Genomic DNA, 19,434 nt, shown 5'->3' on the forward strand with positions numbered 1-19,434 from the left:
ATGAGAGGGGTTTGGTAATTAAGAATAAGGCTAGACTTGTGGAACTGGGATGCCTTCAAGAAGAAGGAATAGACTTTAAGGAAGTCTTTGCACCAGTTGCAAGACTTGAGGCTATCAGGATTTTCCTTGCATATGCTGTCTCAAAGAACATTAGGGTGTTCCAGCTTGATGTTAAGTCTGCATTTCTAAATGGAAAGATTGATGAAGAGGTGTATGTTGCTCAACCTCCAGGTTTTGAGGATCCAATGTATCCAAGCAGGGTGTATAAGCTAAATAAAGCCCTTTATGGATTACATCAGGCTCCTAGAGCATGGTATGATGAGCTGTCAAATCATCTTCTTGAAAATGGTTTCAAAAGGGGAGCCATTGACAAGACCGTCTTCTACAAAAGAAAGGGATCAGATTTGCTGTTATTACAAGTCTATGTTGATGATATCATTTTTGGTTCAACAAATGAACAAATGTGCATGGAGTTTGAAGGGGTAATGAAGTCCAAATACAACATGAGTTCTATGGGAGAAATGAACTTCTTTCTAGGACTACAAGTTCAATAGAAAGCTAAGGGGATCTTCATTCACCAAACTAAATATGTGCAGGACATTTTGAACAAGTTCAAATGTCATGAATACAAGACAGCTTCAACTCCAATGGACACCAAAAAAAAGATGATTGCTGATGAAAAGGGGGAGCCTATGGATGAACATGAATGTAGAGCCAAAATTGGATCCCTGATGTACCTAACTGCTACAAGACCTGACATTATGTATGATGTATGTGTATATGCAAGATTCCAAGCAAGTCCAAAAGTCTCCCACATGAATGCTGTCAAAAGAATTTTTAGATATCTGAAGGGAAGACCAGACTTAGGAATTTGGTATTCAAAGAATCAATCTTTTGATCTGATTGCCTACACAGACAGTGATTATGATGGTTGCAACATGAGTAGGAAGTCAACCTCAGGTGGATGTCAATTTTTGGGTGAAGGCTAGTGTCATGGAAATGCAAGAAGCAAACAACTGTCTCAATCTCAACTGCAGAAGCTGAATATGTTGTTGCATCTGCCTGCTGTGCCCAAGTTCTCTTGATTCAGAACCAAATGCTGGATTATGGTTTGAATTTTCTGAACACTCCTATTTTTATTGATAATACTGTTGCATATTTTACTGTTAAAAATCCAATTCAACATTCAAAGACTAAGCATATTGAAATCAGACATCACTTCATAAGAGATTGTAATGAAAAAGGTTTGATTGAAATGAAGAGAATTGATACAAGTGACAACTTGGCTGACCTATTCACAAAGCCACTTGACAGAACCAGATTCAACTTTCCTTTGAAAGCTCTGGGGATGATCAACTCAGATGAGGTCTGATTGAGGATATGTGCTTAGTGTGTGTCTCTATGTGCTAATTGACTATTCTTGGTTGAGGTCACATACATTGAATGTTGAATGAATATGTTATGAATATGTTACTTGTTTGATGTTAACTGATATGTGCTTAAGTGATTATCTGTGCAAGTTTTGTGTCATTGATGCTAATGATTGATTATCAGTTAACTGTTTTGATGTTATGATAAGTAGTTTGAATTCTCTATGATATAAAATGCTTATCTGATATCATGAATGATTATTTGTCAATGATTGCTTGAATATGTGTGTTATCTGATCATCTTGATGTTATTAGGATAGGATAGACTATGAATGTTAGAAATGTCTGCTTGTTTTGATTATGTTAAGAATGATTAAGATTTGAATATGTTACAATTGTTTGTGTCAAAATATGTCTTTATGTCAAAATTAAAGCTTTCAAATGAATTTTCAAATGAATTTTTGCATAATCACTAAATTTTGATAAAAAACATGAGCAAGTTGTTAATGGTGTTGAGATATGATAATACTATTCAGTTCAAGCTTTGAAGAAGCTTAAAAGGATTTTCAATGAAAAGTCTCAAGAGTTACTTTTGCTGAGAATTATATCATTTTCACAAGTTGGAAAGGCATATACTTGTATATGTTGGTCCTTTCATCTGTTTTCAGACTGACTGGATAGCCATTAACCTGGAAAACTGAAGGCATTTGGGGCAATCTATAACTTGTTTTCTATTCATTCACTTAAATTATGTCAATAATTCTGATTTGAAAGGACATATACTCTCATATATGTTTGGTCATGTTGACCACTTGTGGTCAAACAGGACAGCAATTTACCAGTCAAGTAGAAGATATTGGGGGTGTCTGAATTTAAAACTGTTTAAATATGGGAAATGATAGTACATTGACTATTTAGCCAATCATATGGATTTATTAGGCTAAAAGGACTCTCAGTACAGTCATTAACATGTATGGTTGCTTTCTCATGATATGTAAAATCTAAGGTGATATAAACATAAAACTGCTATGATTTATGTGGAGTTACATTGTTGTCTATGCATGTTCCTAGATAAATCTTTTCAAATGATAGGCAGAAAAGTGATTATCCAGTCATACACAAGCCTGTTGGTTTTTGGTTACCCAAAATGAAACATCTTTTAAAGAATGACAAAGAACAGCTGTTAACTACTTTAATTTCAAATATTAAGTCAACCAAAAGTTGATCAATGTTCACTTATTTTTATTGACAAAATACAAACATAAGGGTTAATAACAGAACTACAAGGGTGGATGCAATAATATAAGTCCTTTAAACATCCTAAATGAAAGGCCTGTTTATCTAAACTGTAAGTCCAACATTCAACCTCAAATATGTTTGTCAATTTGAAAAGAAATATCAAATAAATAAGTTCTGTCATTGAAAGTTTTTGACCAAAACCAGAGTGTCAAAGTCAAATTGGGGTGATCTGGAGAAAGCCAAATAAGCCTTGAGGATAGATAAGGAGCATCAGAACACAACATGTGTTATCCATTAAATTTTCTGCAACTTAATTGAAATTAATGATATCACCAAAGAGATGAAAATCATGTTAAGTCTAGACCTGCTGTTGACCTGTCTTTGTAGTCATAATAATGCTGCGAATGAAGTATTGAGAAGGCTACTTAGTCAATATGATCCCATTCCTGAGATCTTTTCAGCTTATATAAAAGAAATTGTTTTGAAGAGAAACATAACTGAAATTTGATCTCTAAATGCACCATTTGCTCTTAAAATATGATATGTAATGATACATAACTAACAAATGTCTTTGACAAGTGGTTTAAGTCAAAAAGTGTTGCATTTTGCCTTTAATAGATTGAATATGTAGGTTCGGGTAAGGTTTGATGTTCTCTAACCTTTCTGGGGACAAAACAGTTTAATATGGTTGAATATGTATTTTCGGGTAAGGTTTAATACTTTTTAACCTTTCTGGGCACACTTAGATGTTTTTATCTAAGTTTGTCATTTTCGGGTATGATTTGATGATTTGAAGTTTTTCGGGCAGACTAAACTGTTTAGTTTAGTTCCCGGGCATACCTGATGTTTGAATATGATTATCCTAGAAAGCTTAGTACTAACATAGGATTTCCGGGCAAGCTCATTGAAATTTTAGACTAGAGCACACTTAGGTGTTTTATGTTTAATTCTGAGCATGCCATGTATTATTTTTGATTATGATTTCTTTGAAATTACAAGTGTTTTCGGGCAGACTTTGTCTTCCAGGCACACTTTATATTCCGGGTACACTATTGTTCCCTCAATATACTTGGTAATTTCAAAATATAACTTTCCGAGTACACTGTCTGTCAGATTTCATTTCGGGCACACTTTATACTCTATGAAAGTTATTCGGGTAAACTTTGTATAAGGTTGTTCGGGCACACTATACATTAGGATGGTTGTTCGGGCACCCTTTGTATCAAAGTATACTTGATTGAATGTGTTTCTTATTCTTATAGGGTTTATGCTAGATTAAGTTATTCAATTTATATTTGAGAAATTTCTATGGGCATCTTAATTGAGTCCTAGACTTTACTTAAATTCATTTTTAAATTACTTTATCTTTACATACTTTACCATTTCTGGACATACTCCAAACCAACCATTCCTTAAATAGATAAGGAATTTATGGCTAAAAGACAAAACACTTTTCAAGATTCTTTCTTTATATGACATACAACAGAAAAGCAAACTAAAAAGAACTTTATTCATAGTTTTCCTTTCTGATTAAATTGCAGATATGTACTTTAAGTTTATCTTAACTTCCATTAAAGAGATTTTCTTTATATATTTCAATTTTAAACCTTCCGATTGCTTACATTTATTTTGTGTGTAGGTTTCAATACCATTCAAGACAACGGTTTGAATTGAAATATTCTTTTTCATTAATCTTAATTTTTCTCATATATATACACTGTTATAGATCTAACTGAAGATTGTGTGTTCATCTATTAACAGAAAATCAGAAATGGATCCAACTCTAAGCAATCCCAATTCCTACAAACATCAGATTTCTGAAGAACTAAAGAAGGCATTACAAAGAGTTCAATCCCGAATGAATGAGGTTGAGAAGACCTCAGCTGCCCCAAAACAGGGGAGAAATCACTGAATCAGGGGGAGAATTCGTTAAAGCTTCTCTCAATCTATGAAGAAGTTAGTTCAGATGCTGAAACTGACAAAGTTCCAGAAAATGAAAAGAAACATCTTGAAGAAAGAAAGAAACTAAAAGGAAATGGAATTGCTCTAGAAGATGATGAAAATCAGATTGTCAATTCACCAAAAGAAAAGTCAACAATCTTAGAAATTGATGAATCTAAAATAGAAGCCAAAAGGGTCTATGTGCAGAGAATGACAAAACTTCAAGACAGACAATTTTTAAGCCAAATATTGTCTGATAAAGATTTTGAAGAACAAGAAAGCCTGATGAAACTGTTTGAAGATGAGAAAAAGGTAAGGGATGAAGTGAAGAATGAAAATCAAAAGGAAATTCCACAAGAAGTAATTGATAAATGTTTAAATGATAATGAAATTCCAAATGGAGTGTTGTATCTCTCCTCAAGCTGATTAAGCAAGAAGAACCAGAGACAGGGGTAAAGGAGAAACTAGACACTGTCATTGACAAAATTTCAAAAGCTTTGAGTGTAGAAAAGATTGCTCAAGACAATGAATTGAAAGGTTTGAAATTGAAACATGAATTGGAACAAGAAATGAAAGTCCAGAAAATGTTGAGCATGTATGGTGGAAAACCAAAATTTTTGGTAAAAAATAGAATTCCCTTTGAATCAGTAAAAGTCATGACAAGAAAAGAGATTTTGAGCAACTTCAAGAAAATGAAAGAACTACAGTTGAACAAGAAGAAAGGAGCTGCTCAGTCTCTAGAAGCAAAGAACAAGGGATTATCCAGAAAAATGATGGATCTTTCTAAAATGACAATGAAAGGGAAATCCAAAGTAAAGCTAATCTGCAACAAGACAACATCCTTTGTTTCGAAACAGAACTTAACAAAGAAAAGGAAAATGTCAATAATTTTTCAAGAGAAAACAAAGCAGATACAATTGAAGATGGATAAACCTTTCATCAGGGCTGAAGTAAAAGCCAAAAATCCTTCAGTCAACTACAATGTTATGCCAAATGGGGTATTTTATGACTCCATGACTAAAAATCTGAATGTTATGATGGAAAATGGATAGATTGTGAAGATCTTCTCTAAAAATGACTTCAGAAAATTCAATCTGATTACAGCACTGCATCTCTCTGATTATAAAGAAAGGCAAAGGCCTACAAGTGCTAAGCAATCAGAACTGTTAAGATTCTTGAGAGAGCAAGAAAAGTTGGACTTTCCATGCCTAAACAAGCACCTCTGGCTAAAATGAAGAATTCTTAGCTTAGGTTTTTACTTTGTAATGTCTTCTGACAGTACTTGATATGTAATTTGTTTGTGTTTGATTTTGAATATGTAATTTGACTTTGAATTTGATGTGTATTTTTTAATCCTGTGTAAGTAATTGTAGAAGTGTTTTGGGACAGCTGAGGTGTTCCAATCTAGGGGGAGATTGTTGAGTCAAGATTTGACCCAAAACTGATCATATAGAAGATTGGAATCTTCTCAACCTCCTCAGAATTCGCTAAGTATGGATCCGGGCACACCTGAGACATCCGAGCAGGGTTTCACTTAGCCGGGCATGATATCTTTCCTACTGAGCAAGGTTATCTTCTAGAAGTGTTCTTAAGTACATATCCGAGCAGGTTTCACCAATTAGTGTATACCCGAGCAAGGTTCACTAGTTAGTATACCCGGGCAGGGATTACTTTATCTAGCAAGTTTGTTCTTCATAGCCGAGCAAGGTTCACTTCAGAGTAAGCTCTTGGCTAACCAAGCTCAAGAAACCAATTGGAAGACCGAGCAAGGTATTCATCAATAACAGTGGTCCGAGCAAGCTTGATGTATAATGAAATATCTCAAGTAACATCGAGCAGGGTTCAACTTAAGCAAGGTATAGTGCTACCGAGCACACTTTGCTAATAAGCTATTTCCTAGTAAAGAGTTGAAAGGACCATGGAAGAACAAGGTTGCTCGTAAGATTATGTCGGTCAAAGTCCAATATAATCAAGAAGATTGAAGTGTACCCGGTGAAAGTTAAGTCTACCCGGAAACTTTTCCCGAACACACTTCAAGGGTACCAAGTCTAACAAGGAATACAGAGCACATAGTCTACTCGGAGAAGTTTACTTCTACAAAGCCTACTTGGAAGACTTGTTTTACATTTAGGATTATTTTGAATATGTAATTTGAACATGTACGATATATTTAGGGTTTCTAGAAGGAATGACAGTTGTCCAGATGTGTCAGGCCTATAAAAGGAATAATTAGGGCACACCTATGACAGCGGCTAAATACGATACTAAGTGAGAACATTTATTGAGCGACAGCCGTTCTTAGAATTGTACGGACATAACTTTTCCATCAAGAAACCCTAGATAGATTATCATTTGTATGATTAAATTTATATGAATGAAAATCTTTTGAGTGAATCTTATGTGTGTTAGTTAACTTTGATTGATTATTCAGCAACCAAATCGTTTGTTATTGATTTCGCCTTTATCAAACGGTTTTCTTTCTAAATATAGAAACCCGTCATTAACTCTCTTGTCAACACATCATTGTGTGAGTTATGACATGATTTGTTTAAGATCTATCTTCAATTCAGGGACCTGACAGCCATGTTGAAGGCTTGCTTGCCAAATTTTGTCCACATTGAACATCTCATTCCCACATTCATTCACATTCCATCCTTCTAAGCCATGCAATATCCCAGCTATTCTCCATGCACTCATATACGAACTTTACATACACACAAAGCACACGGAACATTATTATAAAAGTATAGCTAGGGAAGTGAAATACTTCAATTCTCTGGTACATATCAATATCATTAACATTATTATACGTTTATATGATAGAAGTTATATATATATATATCGATATCATGATAGACTCAACGAGTAGAAATAGATGGTTTTAGTTGAATGATTTGGTTACAGCCTTACAGGGGTAAAGCCATGTTGAAGGCTTGCTTGCCAAATTTTGTCCACATTGAACATCTCATTCCCACATTCATTCACATTCCATCCTTCTAATCCATGCAATATCCCAGCTATTCTCCATGCACTCATCACCCTTCTTGGCAACCAATTCTGCACCACAACCGCATTATAAATTCAGACCGAGACATGTAACGATATTATACAAACGTACGTGTTGACATAATATTCTCTTTAGTTACTAACGTTCTAAAATCACACACAAGCCACACAAAGTACTTTTCATAAGAAATGGAGTAACAAATATTGTATAATGCAATGAAATGTTTGGCTGGACGTACAAGGTACATGCATGCTAGATATAAGTCACCTGGCGGTGCAATGACGCGAATTCGATATGTATCGATTAGGTTCGTAACGGTAACAACCCAAAAAGTAAATACACAGAATACTCTATTGACACTCGCATAACTTATGATTAAAAATCATATTCAAAACAACTTGTAGTCAGTTGGTAAAACCCGAACGGTGCGGCTGCGAGTTGACGCAGATTTGGTCGGTATCGAGGTGACGGCACCCGAACTAAGCAAAAATAATAAATGCATCAACACCTAAGTGTAACAAATTAACATATCTAAAGAAACAAACTTGTTTCCGCAACTAACCAACGCGAATTCGGCCACTATCGGATTATGTCACCGACTTGTGTTCCAATACGCCATGAACCGACGCGAATTTGATTAGTGTCTACGGTGTTGACACAAAATAGTAAAGATAAATTAGTAAGACAATATATATATATATATATATATATATATATATATATATATATATATATATATATATATATATATATACACTAAAAAGAAAGAACAAAAATTTACTTGACACTTAAGCAACTCATACGAATTACAAAGAAGAAAATTTAAACAAAAAAGCTCCGTTGCAAAGGAGAGTCATCATGTGCAAAGGATACCTAAAAAGCTTTTAGCAAACCACCCTTAACCATCCCACCATATGAGAACTTTGTTAAATCTGTGAAATAGTTTACCTAAATGCTTAAAAAGTCTTTCATAAAAAGATATTGTGACACCAATATTTGATAATAATAATAATAATAATAATAATAAAATTTTATTAGTGTTTACTAACCTCACAGGAGTCAACATTTTCAAGATGTTTGGGAATCAACATGGCAGTGGTAGTTTGGTAAAAACAATCTTTGTTTACTTTATTTGGAGGGAAGTGAGAGTAAGGGATAATCATGGTTCCCTTTGATGCCTTCAACTCTTCTTCTTGCATAATCCATCTCCCACCAACCACACCTTTAATTACAAAATCCAAATATATGATTTTATTAATAATTTCATTTTAGTAGGTATATGACCGTGTATTACATGAATTAATTAATATAAATGATATAATTCATAAACTTATAAATGCATCTTACAAAATGACGTGTGTAAACATTTTACCTTTTGTGAGTACGTGGTTGAAAGAACCAAGTTAGTTGATTCCACATTGTGTTTAAACTTTTGATAATCGCCTGGTCTAGATATTGCAACCTACAGTGGGTTTGTTACACATCATTTTTAGCTAGGACTTATTATAGTTATTTTATCAAATTTAAGCACGTACATTAGATGCTTGCTATAGAAAAGTAATAGGAAAAGACCTAAATGCCCTTGTGGCATAAGGCTAGGGCAAGGTGATAAGCAACCTTGTTGAACTTGCCTCTAAAAACAACTTGAGTTGTGCCTTTAGGAATGGTATTCATAACTATAGCAACTGCCAAGCTGCTCCCATCCACCAACTTCATTCTCAGTTTTGGAAATCTTTTTATAAATAACTCACCATTTCTATTTAACTCCTCCTCCTACATATATCATCAGTCGCATAAATTACAAAATCAGCCTTCACTAATAAGGTGGCTAAAGAGAGTGTGAAATAAAGTAATGACTTTAGGCCATCACTTCTCTACGGCTCCAAAATTCTACTAAGTAACAAATAATATGTTGGTAATTTTAGTTTTGAGATTGTTTGACGATAAAGTTTGTAGTCTATAATTACTAATACATGTAGATTAAATGGAAGTCACATGATCGAATACATTTTTTCTTAAGAAAAAATCTTCAACTTCATTATGCACTTTATGCCTTTAAAAATATTGAGACGACCTGACTAACAATCTAAATTTTGCTAAATATTTACACTTTTCGATCCTTTTTGTTTAATCGCAGAAAAAATAATACTGTTTTTACAAGGTAAAACTATTTGGTAATTAATATGAATATCAAAAGATAATGGGATTATCAAATGACTAGTATCTTGGTTATAATTTAGATGTTTAATACAAGAGAAAAATATGATTTGCTCCTATGGGCGGGAGATACTTGAACCACTGATTTTTAGATTACGCGTATTGACCCATCGCAGTTTCCCAACGGGCTCAGTATGGCCTCTGCCGTTAGTTGACCGTCGGTTGACTAACGGATGGCAAGGGCATTTTGGTAAACCTCTCTTAATAATAATAATAATAATAACAAAATAAAAAAAGATATTATAAATAATAATAACAAATAATGGTGGTGCTCGGTGGTAATTGTTGGTGGGAATTTTATGTTATTTGTTGTTATTATTTATAATATGTTGTTGTTATTATTATTATTATTAGAGAAAATTTCAATTTGACTCCCTGAAATATATCGCCGGGAGACGGAATAGCCATTGAAGACGAAATTGCGCATTTTGGACGTCTGTGATATTTGGGCGGGTCAGTCAGTTGACTGTTGGTATTATAGTAATAATACCAACATATTAAGGGTATTTTAGTAACTTCTTCTAATAAATAATAAATATAATAATAATAATAATAATAATAATAATAATAATTGTAGAATAGCAGCAAGTAATTAGAACAACAACATCATATATGTTCCTGAATTCATCAACAGCTTCATCTCATCTTCATAACATCAATAACATCATATCATCTTCATATTAGAACAACAACATCATCTCATCTTCATCAGCATCTCATCTTCATCATCATCAACCTCAAATCCTTAAACCCACCACCAAGTAATCCCTCTTAATATCATCATCTTCATTACCAGTTTCATACCAAGTAATCAAATCTCTCAAATCCTCAAACCATAGATTTCATCACTCAAACTCTCAAATCTATCAAATCCCACCGCCAATCGCTTCAATAATTCAACCACCGCACCCATAAATCATTCCGATCAAAACCCCTAACCTCCGGCAGTCACGCCGCCGCCACGACAGCCACCGCCGCCATGGATTCTGGCCATCTCGTTTTTCCAGTCATGTGTCTGTTGGTGCTTTTATGTTTTGGGCGGGGGTGAAATAAGAGAACGATGAGGGTGAAATTGTATGTTTCAGGCGAGGGTCGCGTTTGCTGCCGAACCCGACTTTTACTTGGCCGCCGTCGTTATCCAGAACGACCACGGTGGTGGTGGTGGAGGACATTGGGTTTCCGGTGAGTGGTGCGTGACATAAGATTATTATTATTATTATTATTATTATTATTATTATTATTATTATTATTATTATTATTATTATTATACCAAACTTAAGAATTGTGCAGCCATGGATGAAGTTTTAGTTCTCAGATTACTATTATAATATTATACCAAATTAGAATTGTAGATTTTGGACAAAATTTGAAAAAACCCCAAATTTAAAAAATAGGGTTATTGAGATGATGAAGATGAAGAAGATTCTGTGTTAGATGATGAAGATTCTGGGTTAGATGATGAAGATGAAGATATGGGGGTAAAATGGTCATTTCAACTTTTTTTGGTTAGTCAACACGGTCAACTGACGGGAATGGCACATACTGACCCGCCCAAATATCACAGACGTCCAAAATGCGCAATTTCGTTTTCAGGGGCTCTTCCATCTCCCGACGATATATTTCAGGGAGTCAAATTGGAATTTTCTCTTATTATTATTATTAAGAGAGGTTTACCAAAATGCCTTTGTCATCCGTTAGTCAACCGATGGTCAACTAACGGCAGGGGCTATACTGAGCCTGCTGAGAAACTGCAAGGGTTCAGTATGCGAAATTTAAGAATCAGTGATTCAAGTGTCTCCCGCCCATATTACATAGGGGCAAATCATAATTTTCTCTTATTACAATTGTATTTTTTGATATTCTAAGTTAAGTAAAATATTAAACCGAACCTGATTAAGTAAACCTAGAGTCAAAACTTTGGCCCCTTTACACTCTGCTTCAAGTATTGCTTCCATAATCAAGCCATTGATGGCCTCTCTTTGCCATTCCATGAAATACTTCCAAAACAAATACAAAAACGCAAAAGTTTTAAATAAAAACTAAGTAAAAATAAATACATATAAAAATAAAAACGTTTGGAATATCCATCTAAGTACTTGTATCTTGTACTTTGGTACGACCCATGTTTGTATTTTGAGTTGTTTAAAAGTGTTCCTTTCGAGCACGAACGTTTTGCTATAAACCCTAGTAATTATCATGGACAAGATGGTTACGGGCCAGAGCATCCGCAAGTACCATTTAGAAGACGTGTAAGGTTTAGAAGCCAAAGAGGCAAACCCGAGCCTTGTATGATATATTGATTCTGGTGTCGTTAGATGCGTAAGACACACCACATTTGGTGACTCATTTTTCCGGTCAAGTGATTTCTTGTACAACGTGTCAGTAGATTTGTCGAGTGTGCCATAAATGTAGTCGTAGAATGGCATGAATAGTGAATAATTGGTTCTGTACTTGGTATGGTGCAAAGAGTGATACCTAAGGATCGAGTAGAATTTAAATAAATTACATGAGCTAGGGACAAGAAGAATAGATAATAATTATTATTATTAAATATGAAAAGAGTTATGAAATAAAAAGACTCACGAAGGAGTGTACATAAGGTACTTGAGGGGAGGGAAGATCGAGAAGGCTATTTTGGGGATTAGCTCAAAATTGCAATGGCCCATGTTGTTCATCACATCAATGTAGATCCCATAGCCAGCAAATGCAATAATAGACCCGGTCTTTGTTAGGGTGATGGTGAAAATTGGTATGGCGAAGAGTGTGAAGTAGGCTACGTGCTCACCAAATGGATGAATCACAGCTGCACCATCAAACCCCAATTAAGAAACACTAAATGTTTAAAATCCATCCGCAATTGAACTATATTCAACAACTGATTTCTCGATGTAATAAAAAAAAATCCTTACGCTTAATCCGACATGTTTTAAGTGTAAGATTTTAGATAAGAGCTCCATGTGGACATCAAAATATTATAAGTATGTATACCTCTAAATTTCAAAAGTTATATATATATATATATATATGGTTTGAATCAAATACAAATAACTTTTATCGCGAGAAATGTACATATAACTAGAGTAATTATGTTAACACCAGAGTAATTATTATTATTATACAATAACTTTTGAACTAGAGTAATTATTATCACAATATATTATTTTTTGGCCTAATTTTTGTTGAGCGCCAACCAAGAATGGGTTACGCACGTTACGTGGTATTGTTAGCGCGTTCATCGTCCCCGATACATGTAAACAATGGCATCCTCTTAATCGGTAGCGAAAATCAAGAAATAAAGCTGAATTATAAAGTAATTTCAAATTAATCATTTTTAAACCAACCTGTTTTGACTCGAAACTTATTCCGACCGGACACCATTTTAACCTGAAACTTTTTTTGACATGACCATTTTGACTTGAACCCGTACCCACCTAACACGAACCAAATTAACTCTTTTTATGTATCAGCTCGTTCCGACCTTAATCTAGTTTATACATGACCTGAGCTCGCATGACTCGACATATTGCAGGTTCTAACTGGTGATCACGTAACATGTTAATTTTTAAAAGTAAAAAAAAATAAAAAACTTATTCTCAAATTAAAATTATAAAATGCTCGTTTTTATTGTACAATTAAAAAAACAATTAATATGCGAAAAAGTTATCGCCATTAAAAATGTTAGTTTTAAATTTGGGGGTATATGTGTAAATCTTCCTTAAATTAACAAATAGTGATCGAAGTTGATGGACCCATTTTATATTTATGTTTTAATATTTTGTAGACATTGTTGACTAAAAATTGCCCATAATAACTCATAATTTTATGCGTTATATATTGTATCTAAAGTAAAAATTTGTACCTCTTAAATTTACGAGGTCCTTGTTATTTATTATAGAGTATATTGCGATTTCCATTATTATGGTTTGTCTAAATCTGTAATTTTAGTCTAATAGTTTCAAATTTGCGATTTTCATCCTTGTGGTTTGTCCAAATCTGCGATTTTCGTTATTATGGGTTGTCCAAATTTGCGATTTTAGTCCAATAATTTCAAGTTTGCGATTTTCGTCCATGTGGTTTCTTTTCACTTGCAATTGAACCCGATCACACTAACCTTGTTAAGTCTGGCCGTTAAACCTATCAACGTGCTCCTCACGTATGAGGCAGTTTTGTCATTTCTCTCCCCAAATAAACCCCATCCCTAGTTCGCAACCCCCCCCCCCCCAAATTACAACTTAGAAACTGTTTGACTACACCGCAAATTTAAACAAATCATAAGAACGGGAACAACAGTTCACTCTTTATTTTATATATAATAGAGATGAGATCAAGAAAAAAACTCATTTTAATGAAAGATAGTATAACTAATAAATAAATATTTGTAATTATTTTTTGAAAGTATTAAATATATTTTTTTTCTTTTACCTTTCTTATATATTGATATTGCTCTCAAATAATAATACTAATAATAATAATAATAATAATAATAATAATAATAATCTATGTAGTGCATATATATATATATAATAGTGTTGTATTGTGTGTGTGAGAGGGAGAGATTTTTTACATGTGATGGGCTCAGTGACAATAGAAGAATGATGATGAGAATGATAGCGGTTGTAGAGGAAATGATGGTGGAGGGCTCTATGAAGCCAATAGTATAGAAATTCCACCACTCCTACATGTAACAAAATTACAATTACCACTCCGTCTAATCTCCACAACGGCAAGTGTTTACCTCCGGTTAACGAATAATATCCCACATAGTACAATACTCCGTTAAATATTATTTGCTCATCCCTGGAAAGTATGTAAATTAAATTGAATTAATTCGGGTACGTTTTCATGTAAACCACGGTTCCAATCTTGATATCTAGTTTATTTGTATCATATAGATAGATAGACAGAATCAACCATTCTCTTTCACGATCAACTTGTTCAAACTCAATGGTCTTGTCAACAATCCGCTTTTGCCTTTGGTTGTTTTGTACCGAGAGAGTGAAATCCAAAACTGATTGTTGAGCGCTCGAAATAAGAGAAAGGGAAAAATTAACATTGCACCCAAATCCCGCTCATTTGCATCTGAAGTCACGAAGTCATACGTAACCTTCACTGCCCATGGTGCCAAAACCATGTATTACATAATATCCAAATAAACTATTAAAACTTAGCTAACAAATCTTAGGCAAATTAGATTTTAATAATCTCATTTTGTATGGTTAGCCAATAATAACCCAACCTGAGAATATTCCTGCCGAAAGTCCCGCCTTTTAAACGTTTTGTCATATTAGAACTTCGTTATAAAAAAGCTTAACGACGTTAAATTTTATCCGAATTTCAAATGGATATTTTAGTACTTTTGATCGAAATGAGAATACGAGTCTATTGATGTGAAACTTACCTCGAAACAGTATTCCAAACAATGATCAAGAAGGAGGATAAAACTCTTAAACATCAATTTGAAATTCGAATAAAACTTAATGCCATAATTTTTTTAATGGATATCCAATGAAGATATATTATTATTGGCCAACCGCACAAATATGAATTTATTAAAATCCAATCTACCAAAATCGTATATAGTTAATTAATTAAGATAAACAAATATTAAATAGAAAATGAAGCTAAATTACATAAAAATTATAATCAAATGCCTTGGATATGAACACATGTGTTAACTTTCTTTAAATTTTTAGTTTCATATTCATACTATAAATAATATGCTTCTCAAACCCCCCATTTATTTGTAACTAGTTTTTATCTTCCGTATTATAAGGGCTGTTTTATATTATTTGTTTATAATATTTATTTATTTTTTGAAATTATTTATTTTTTTTATTGTATGAAAGTTAATAATATACTTATGGCCGGCTTGATGATAAATTGTTTCACAAATAAATGAGATGTTATAACCCGGTTTAAAAGCTATATGAGTTTGATGAGACTCAACACCCGTTTATTTTTTTACTATAAATTGGTTTTTAATTATAAATAATATATATATATTTTTTAAATAAATCAGATATTAATTTGTAGTATAACCCTACTTTATAGGATTTTTATATCAAATATTTGGTGAGATTAGTTTTTAATTTAATGAGATGTTATAACCCGTTTAAGAAATATCTGGGTTTGATGAGACCCATAACCGTGAATTCGGGTCAAATGCATGAGAAGACTTCATTTAAAAATCAAACAAATCTGGTGACTCCAAATAAAAGGGGAGCGACCACATCGCGACACGTATGATTTTTATGTTTTCGTTTATATATATTATAGATTCAATTTGATTTTTCTCTGATAACTTGTATTTGTTAACGTTTTCTATAAAGATGAATTCGCAACGATGTTTATTTTTCCCCCTCAAATTACAGTACAGATTTTATTTAAAGCAGAGCTGTTATCAACATAGTATTCTTTGTCATTATAAGCTATAGGGGCCAGTGCCGGCCCAAGTGATTTATAAGTCGAGCAAGGGTTTGAGCCCCCAAACAACAAATGCCCTAATTTCTGTTTTTAATTTTAATATATTAAATTATTTAGTAGATATATTGAATAACAGCTTAGTGAAGGAATGAAAATTGATTTTTGCCTACATGCTACTGTATTTTAACATTAACTTGTATTAGAAATTAGAAGAGAAGATTACATCTATTATTTGCTACAGTATTAGAAGTTTAAAACATTAGTTTGCTATTTGCTACTACATTTTAACATAAATTAATTTGTGTAAGAACCTTACAAATCACTGTTTTAGACCTTTAAAAGCTTATTAAAAGGCCTCAAATATTTTGTTTGTTTGAGGCCTCCAAAAATGTTGGGCCGTCATTGTAGGGGCCTCGGACGTTTGGTATCGTACCAATACCATGACGACCTGAACCGAATCCAAACGAACATTAGTACATTAGTACTAGTGTTGGTGTTATCGGAACTAGTACCGCTATTCGTTTTATAGTTTAACGCATTATTTATCATTCAGCTTAATTTTCTTTCAAATAACATTATTTGTTAATTTAAAAAATAAAATAAAAAATAAAATAAAAAACTAAAACTGATCACTCGGCTGGTTTGCATCCATCATGCAAATCTATTTGAGAACGTAAGAACATCTTGATCCAACTTCGTTTTATTCATATATAAGCTTGATATTTTAGAGAAGTGATTATGAGTTCAATATTTGCGAATAATCTCCAACTTTATTTCTAAAAGAATTAGTGGTTTAGAAATGAAGGGTTGTACCTTGAAGCTACCAAGTGGTTTCCATGCCCAGTCTGTGAGAAAGCCAGGAGTGGTAGCCATTGATATTATTCCTGAAAGAAGGTATATATGGCTCAGAGATGCCTGCTTTTTTGTTTCCCGTTTTAAGAATTATTTATAGAGAAATATCATGTTACAAATTACCATCAAGCATTAACTACACTAGCGAGTATAGCATTTATGTCGATTAGTTGGTTTTTTATTTGTTCAATAATGGTTAATAAGAGGCTAGCTCTTAACGGTTTATAGTGTTAAAAATCAGGCCCAAGAACACGATATTTGATCTCAATCAAGATTAACTTTTTCTCTGTTTTATTATAATTCTTGACTCTTACATGACCATAACAATGTATTTATACTAAACTAACAATTTACAAAACAAAAAAACCTATTATAGGAAACTAAATAACTCATAATGTTCTCACCATACTAAATAAACATATCAAAATAAACATACTAAAATACTTTTACTTAGCCCTTCAATATTCTCGATAATCCGTTTCGCAAGAGTTACTTCCAAAATTCCCCCATAATCTTGAAACCAAACCGTCCTCTTTCTTTATTGCTACTTGATCGTTCTTGTCAGTGGCGAAGCTTGGACTGAGGCACCGGGGGGGCCGAGCTCAAAATGTATACAAATTTTCACAAACGAGGGGGGGCGGACTTAAATTTTTGGCCAAAAAAGGCTAAACTTGCACCACGTATAACATTTTTCGCCCGAAAACGGGTAAATTTACACTACTGCGCAAAAAACACAGGGGGGGGGGCACCCCTGGCCCCAATGAAGATTCGTCCCTGGTTCTTGTTTCATTTTCTTTCTTTCTTTCTATCTTTGTTCGTTCTGTCTTTCTTGCATCTTTTTTTCTTTCTAAATTCTTGCTAAACTTTCTTGTTCTGGCGATTTCTCGGTCCGTTCTTACTTTCTTGCTAATGGTCTTGCTTTCCTTTGAATGAACTTGCTTTCTTTCTTGTTATGAGTTTCTTTTTCTTGTTTGAATTATTGGGAATTCTTTCTTACTATACCCGGAACTGGGTATCTTACTCTAGCTTCTTATCAGAGGATCAGATTACTTTCTTCCTTCTATATTCAAGGTCTGACTCTTGATTGCCTTCTTTCTTTTCAAGATCTGGGTCTTGAATGTCTTCTTGTTTCAAGTTCTGACTCTTGACTGCCTTCTTTATATAGGAATTGACTCTTGACCGCCTTTCTACCTTCTTTCAAGAACCGAATTCTTGATTACCTTCTACTTTCTTTCAAGAAACAAATGATTGATTTACCGTCTTTCTTACTCCAAGAAACGTGTTCTTGATTACCTTCTTCGAGAAACGAGTTTTCGTTTACTTTCTTACTTACTTTAATTTTTGTTTTATCAAGAAAAGCATTCTTGATTACCTATTTACCCGGAAACTATTTTGTGAACCCGGTTGGTTCTTCTTGCTCATGGCTACTACTTCCAAACTGCATGCTTACAATTTCTTCTACTTTCAGCTATCCCACTCTCTAGTAAAAATACTTGCTTAAATTAATTTACACATCCCTTGCTTTAATTCAATCCACCGTCCACCTTTAATATATTCACCAATCACCAAGATGTTTGGCTACTTGTTTACGTTGTGTTACGAAGAAAGTGAATATGTTTTTTCAACATGAAACACCTGCCATGTCTTCTAGCTTTTCGATTTCCTTTCTCCCTCAAACTCCAAAATTAACGCACCTATATTTAACATAGCCATCACCTTCTTTTAGTTTAATCTTATCAACATGCTTCCTTATTCAAGCGGATTACATGCCTTCTTTGCTTCCTTTTCTAAGCTCTCTCTCTCTCTCTCTCTCTCTCTCCAACCCTGCACTCCAGCTAACCGGGCTGCACCCCTTTCCTATAAACGACTCTCAAAACCGCTTTCTTGTCAAACTGCTCTTATACCAATTGTTGGATATCAAACCAAAAAACACGATATTTGATTTCAACCAAGATCAACTCTTGTCATCCTGTCTTATTATAATTCTTGAATCTTAAATAACGCTAACAATCTATTTATACTAAACTAACAACTTGCAAAAAAATAAAACCTATTCCAGGAAACTAAATAACTCTTAATATTATTACCATACTAAATAAACGTATTAAAATAAACATACTAAATAAACGTTTCAAGATTAACTTCCAATACATAGCCTCTTAATGGCTAAGAGATAACCTTTAATCTGAATGGTTAAGAGACTACCTCTTAATGGTTACCTCTTAACAATTCAGACTTAAGGTTACCTCCTAACCTTTAAGATACTATCATTAAAAAGTAGCCTCTTAATGACTATAGGCTACCAAACAGCCCCAAGTATTTACGTGATATGATGTTTAGGCCATTAACCCAATGTCCATGACCCGACCGATAATGAGGATCCAT

At 33.5% G+C, this 19,434-nt stretch overlaps 1 pseudogene; it reads right to left on the reverse strand.

Moving 5' to 3' along the window:
• Nucleotides 1-7,437: 7,437 nt before the first annotated feature.
• LOC143568564 (very-long-chain aldehyde decarbonylase CER1-like) lies at nucleotides 7,438-17,070 on the reverse strand (annotated as a pseudogene).
• Nucleotides 17,071-19,434: the final 2,364 nt, after the last annotated feature.

Source organism: Bidens hawaiensis, unplaced genomic scaffold (assembly GCF_021521415.1).
Source record: "Bidens hawaiensis isolate Kalapana, Puna unplaced genomic scaffold, B.hawaiensis_p1.1 tig00024008_1, whole genome shotgun sequence".
Taxonomy (NCBI): Eukaryota; Viridiplantae; Streptophyta; class Magnoliopsida; order Asterales; family Asteraceae; genus Bidens; species Bidens hawaiensis.